Genomic DNA, 6,000 nt, shown 5'->3' on the forward strand with positions numbered 1-6,000 from the left:
CTGAACAGTCTGCAGCACAATTTCTGTGTCTTCTTGAAGGTCTGTGTCCGTTCTCCACTCAATTCAGTTCAGCTAATGGCTGACATCTGTACAAGTCATGGACCATGGTTATCTGTCTTGTAGAGATCTACTGGCTAGCATCCATAGCCTTGGCAGGGCTGAAGACATGGCTGACAAGGAGGTGAGCAGCTGGCAGATCATCACTTGAAATGGATTTTTATCACCCACTAAAACTCAGCTTTCACTGATGATGGGAAAGTGACTGGAAATTGCTTCCTTACAGGAAAAGACGATGAGCTGTTAGAGCTGAAGTATAGCTATAGCATAAGTTACTATTACTCTGTTTATCTGTTTATCTACCCAGTCAGATTCTGGTGTTGGTTTTTTTTTTTTTTTTTTCCCATAGAAAACCAAAAAAACACCCCACCAAACAACAAAGAAAAAAATCTGTTAGCCATTTGGTTCATATTCACCAGTGGGAAGAATTACTTAATTCAGTGTAATTTACCTAGTTGCCCAGGTGTAGCCTCAAGTCACTGCTTTAGGGGCAACTTCTATAAATTTGTACTCAGACCCTGCTACTGCCCGTCACATCTTCGCAGGAGGGTTGCATCTGAACAACATGAGTAGTGTTTCAGCTAAATTACTGCATTTCTTTTCCAGAGGATCCCTGCTACCACTTGTATGTAGGATGGAGGCTAGTCTGTGGATATGCTGACTGTGTAGTCTATCTCATTAGTTGAAAAAGGAAGCAAACAATGAGATTCCAGGGAGAAAAAAGGGCAATGTTGCATTAAAGTAATTAAATGCCATCCCAGGCTCCAACAGACTCCTTGGCTCTGAGTAATTATGAATAATGCTGGGTGCACAGGATGAAACTTAATTTAGGCTGCAGTTTCATAGTCACTTCAAGTTAATCTAAATTGGCACCATTTATAAAATAAATAGTCTTGCTGGCCGATCTTGTCGGTCCCCAGCAACAGTATTCCCTCTTTTTTTTTTTTTCCGGCTGCTACTCCATTCCCCGTCTTTTCTCCCCCTGCATACACAGAGCATCTTTATTTGTTTCTGTGTGGCATGAAGTGGGGCAAGAGGCTTGCCCACTGCTTCCTGCTGTACCAAGCACACGAACTGTAGTCTTGTAGGAAAAACAAAGAAAAAAAACCCAAACCGAACAAAAAATACTACGTCCCCCAAACAAACAAACAAAACAACCAGAAACAGCAGAGAAGAGTTCATTATTTGGTTTGGGGTGGAGCTGGAGAGTGCTACAGCAACAACTTAAAGCGCTTGTGGAAGTGTGGCAAAACACCACAAGTATGGTGAAACAGGGGAACAGCTAAGACACTAGGACTTGGAACACCTTGGAAACAGCACTAATTCTAGCATTTTCTAGCTTTACATCATTTTATATTACTGTTGTGTAACATATTAACTTCTAGAGGTCACAGCCCATCATCCCTGACCCATTGGTCAGTCATCCAAGTATTGGCAAGCAAAATCCTATTTATTGGACCTGGGCCCAGGTGGGCTTTCTTCCTAGCATTAAAAATATATATACAACGTTTGTCTTATTAAGATTGACACTCTTCCACCCTTGTGAAAGGAGAGTTTATTTTTGGATGCTATGATGGGACATTGACTTCAATGTTTAGGAGTCATTGATCTCATGTCAGGGAGCATAAGCTGAACTCAACAAATTCAAGCAAAGTATGTGCCCGTGTGTGCAGTACTAATTCTACCTTTTGTGAATTTTATGTGTGTTTTCATGGGTGCAAACTTAATTTCACAAATGAACATCTGTCCTTGTTTTAGGTAAACGCACAAGACAAAATGGTAGAAGTGCAGTAGCATTATTTAAGATATTTAAAAACAAACTGCAAATAAAGGAGTGGTAATCAAGAAGTTGCCTGTGATAATTTCTAATGTCATATGCTCATTTTGCCGAAGGTTGGCTTTGTTGTGCCTTAAAAGAATAACTGTAAAGAAAGTATAACTTAAGTGTACATTTTATTGAGATGTGCAATATTGCAAGAGGTATGCAAAAGTTTCCCATTTAAACAAACACTGTTTACAGATGCCTTCTCAGTAGTGGCACTCTATTGTTAAACATTAATTCTTAGGAATGTGTATGTTGTGCAACGTTTTTACATGCTGTTTGGAACTGTTAGCAATTTGTAAGGATACTTTCAGTAATTTAGGACCAAAGCATAGGTTTGGAAAAAAGTTTCCTACACAAAATATAGGAATATACACATTAAAGAGTAAACACTTTTTTTTTTTAATTCCCTGGCAGAAAATGTGCTCTGAAGTCTGTGTAACAAATATTTAACTGTTAAAAATGGGGAGCAAGAAAGATATTGATAACTTGTTCCCTCTGGTATATTTGCATTCCACCACTAGAGGAAAACAGGCCTACAAGTGCTAAAAGCAAGCTGTCAGGAAAAGCTAGGGAAATAGCATAAAATTTGGGATCATTCCTAGGGAAGCAAGCAAGCAAAGCAAGCAACTGTGCTATTTTTAATGCAAGCTTCCTGTTGAAAGTGTCATAGGTGAGAAGTCTCTACTCTGCCTGTTGGTGGAGAGGAAAACAACAAATTCTCCATAGGTAATTATGATGTAAATTGAGTGAACACCCGTAATTGCCCACGTCTCTTAGGAAGTGTGCATCAGTAGTTATGTATAAGCTAAATTTTCTTTGTCTTTTTGAAGAAAATGAAATGAATCAGAATCCTTAGAGACATTCCGCCCCCTCCCATTCCCCTCAGAAAAGAGGCATCATCTTGCCAGCAGGCAACCTTGCCTGATCTATGGTTATGACTTCAGAGGGATTCATGGACAAGAGTACCTCACTGTCCAAATCACATACAGAGGTATATGTTTGTTTGTGCTTTTGGGAGAGGACTTTAAGGTCTGTTGCTTTGGAGCACTTTCACTATTGGCTATGAAGTGAGCCCACCAGGCTGGGGGTGGCATACCAGCAATATCACACGCTTTAACAACAAGGAGGACTTAATTCCATCCATTGTTTCACAGGGTGTTCTGCTTTTTGCTTACCCAAATTGATGGCCACAAAGAAGATTGTCCAGTTTGCTGAGCCTTTGGCCATTCATTAGCTAGTAGAGTTATATGCCAAGAAACATTGCATTTGGTATCATTAACCATTCCTGGCTAAAGGTTTGTTTTGATGATTCGTTGGGATACTGGGCATGCACTTAAATCTTGTCTGCAGGAAAGCAAATCAGTGACCATCAGAAACACACACACACACTGCATAAATGAGAGCGTGTTAAAACACTTGCATAAGGAGAATTAGGCTGACCCTAGTAGACAGAGATAGCTAAAATATGCACATGCTAGCAATATCTCTTTCAGTCAAGCACAATGCCCACAACAAAGTTCCATGTGGTGTCCAAGTATCAGAGCCGGTCCATTCTTTTAGACTCTGTAACCTCAGTTTTCCTATAAAATCACACCATCTCATTATCTTTTTGAGGGTCTGATTCTTCTTGGGGACATTTTCCAAAATGCCTGTGACAGGAAGAAATTTCCCATCCTATATCTGAAGCCAAGAAAAAAATCCTACAGGAATCATCGTGATTCAAGAATAAACACTGTCTGCCAAACTGGAACAAGTTCTAACGGAGCAGGGCTTAGGATCAATTCATTACATAAAATTCAGACAAGGGATTGGCAAGAAACTTTCCTGCCACCAACCATGAAAAACAGTCAAGGGAAAACAAAGCAGCTGCTGCATCTCCTTTTAACGATCTACTCAATCTCAGTAGCATAAGGGCCCCAAAGGGCCTGATGGAAAATACAGAAGAAATCAAAATCAGATATTAAGCTGCTGTGCTGAGCCAGAATGTCATTTCTCTTAACATCTTCAGGCACAGACAGCAGCTGCAGTTAAGTAGATAGCCTTAGGAAATAACTTCTTAGTGCAAGAAAGCAGGAGAAAAGTCATTTTCTTTCCTCACATTCTTTTTGCAGTATGCCTTGCTCAAGTTACAAAACTGCTATGAAATATAAGAATAAAAGACAGTTCTGTGTAGCAGGAAAAATAAGAGAAGTTAACAAGCGTATCTTGATCCCAAGCAGGGTCCCACATATGTTACCATGAACTGATGCTTTCTTTGTGCATCACACCACTGAAATGCATGAAGGACACTACTGCCTCATGGCTGGTAGAGCCTCTGAGCAGAGGTCTCAGTAGAAGCTGAATGCGAAATGAAATTTGATGCTATATTTCACACTAAACCTGTCATACTTCAGTTCTTTGTCTTGGCTATATGTTAACAGTAATGGTCAGAACCCTAGTAACAGTTATTCTATGTGCTGTGCAAGAAAATAATGTCAAAATCTAGGTGCAGAGAAAGCACTGAACTGGATGTTCATTCAATGGCTGCAGCGAGATAAAGATACTGTTTTCACTGTTCTACTTCTTCCCAAGTGAAAGGAAATTTTGTGTGCGAACAAAGCATAAAAAGGATCAACAGGTGGGATGAGAAATCTGAATGATCAGTGAAACATTGCTCCATTAATAGAATGTATTTTGTACATGAGAAATGAACCCCAAAGTCTTTCCCCTCGTATCATGGTTTTTCTTCATGCAAGAAGATACGTCTTTGCAATTCTTTTTCACTATCACGTAAGCGTTCAAATGTGACACTTAAAACTGCATATCATACTAAAACTTCCTTATATATGTTAGCTACAAAATACCTTAAAAAACCAAATAATTTAAGTTACGGACAGAAACCATGTTAGAAGAAAAAGCAGTTAGAAGAAAAGAAAAGAAGAAAAGAAAAAAAGAAGAAAAGAAGAAAAATCAGTTAGAATAAAAGGGTACAAGACACATCCTAGAAATAATTAATCTGGTGATGTCTTCATTCTGTCTTTCCATTTCCTTCATGGCCTGGTTCAGGCCAGGACAACAGACAGGGCTTAGCCCGATGCAAAGGAATTCTCCAGCTAAGTGCCATAAGTCAGAGCTGAGCAGAAAAAAAAAAGCCATCCAAAGACCTAAGCAAACAAAAAAACCTGAACAAACACAGTTAAAAAAAAATAAGATAAAAGTTGTAAGTATAACCAGTTTAGCTCTGACTGAAGATCACCAGCAGTGAGCATCTGGGGAAGAAATAAGATCAGGATAAAAAGTAAAACGGTAATTTCAGGGGCCTCAATGAATGTTCAGCTACCTAAATAAGATAGTGCTTCATTTATGTTTAATTGAAGTCTACAGTCTTTACAGTTGCATCTTTTTTTCCTAAAATGAAGGAATAAGGGAGAGAGGAGGAAGTTTAGCAACACTATAATTAACTACTTAGGGTAAATCCTCCCATCAGATTCATGAGACAGATTTCAGATAAGCAGCTCAAATGAAGGATTATCTTGCTAGCAATGCGGAAATGTTGATCAGCTTGATATTTCCATTCTGCAGTTCATGCTGGCTGTTCACTATTTTGTGCAAGGAGGTAAATCTCCACAAAGGTAGCAGGTCTGACCCAGAGGGGATTTTATTTTTAAGCCCCTGTCACGTGATGATCTTCTATTTGTCAGGTTTCAGGCAAAAATGAGATGTGAATATAAACGATGCTCAGTTACCCCGTTTGAGCAGGGTTACTAGGCAGATGAGTGCCCTGATGGTGTGATGGATGGGATGGAACATATTGCATATGTGCTAGTATTGTATCTTAATGCGAGCAGTAGCGCTTGTAAGTATTATAGGGATCTCAAGTGTTCTGGAAATATTAAGTTCAATTTAAAAAAAAATCATCTGTGACTGAGACAACCGTCTCAGCATATGCTTCATGGCATTTTAAGACAAATGGAACTTATCTAACCACTACATTTAAATTTCAAGGAAAAAAGTCTTTTCCATCATCAGGAATCCACTGAGAAAGAAAAGAAAAGAAAAGAAAAGAAAAGAAAAGAAAAGAAAAGAAAAGAAAAGAAAAGAAAAGAAAAGAAAAGAAAAGAAAAGAAAAGAAAAGAAAA

Source organism: Numida meleagris, chromosome 2 (genome assembly GCF_002078875.1).
Source record: "Numida meleagris isolate 19003 breed g44 Domestic line chromosome 2, NumMel1.0, whole genome shotgun sequence".
Taxonomy (NCBI): domain Eukaryota; kingdom Metazoa; phylum Chordata; class Aves; order Galliformes; family Numididae; genus Numida; species Numida meleagris.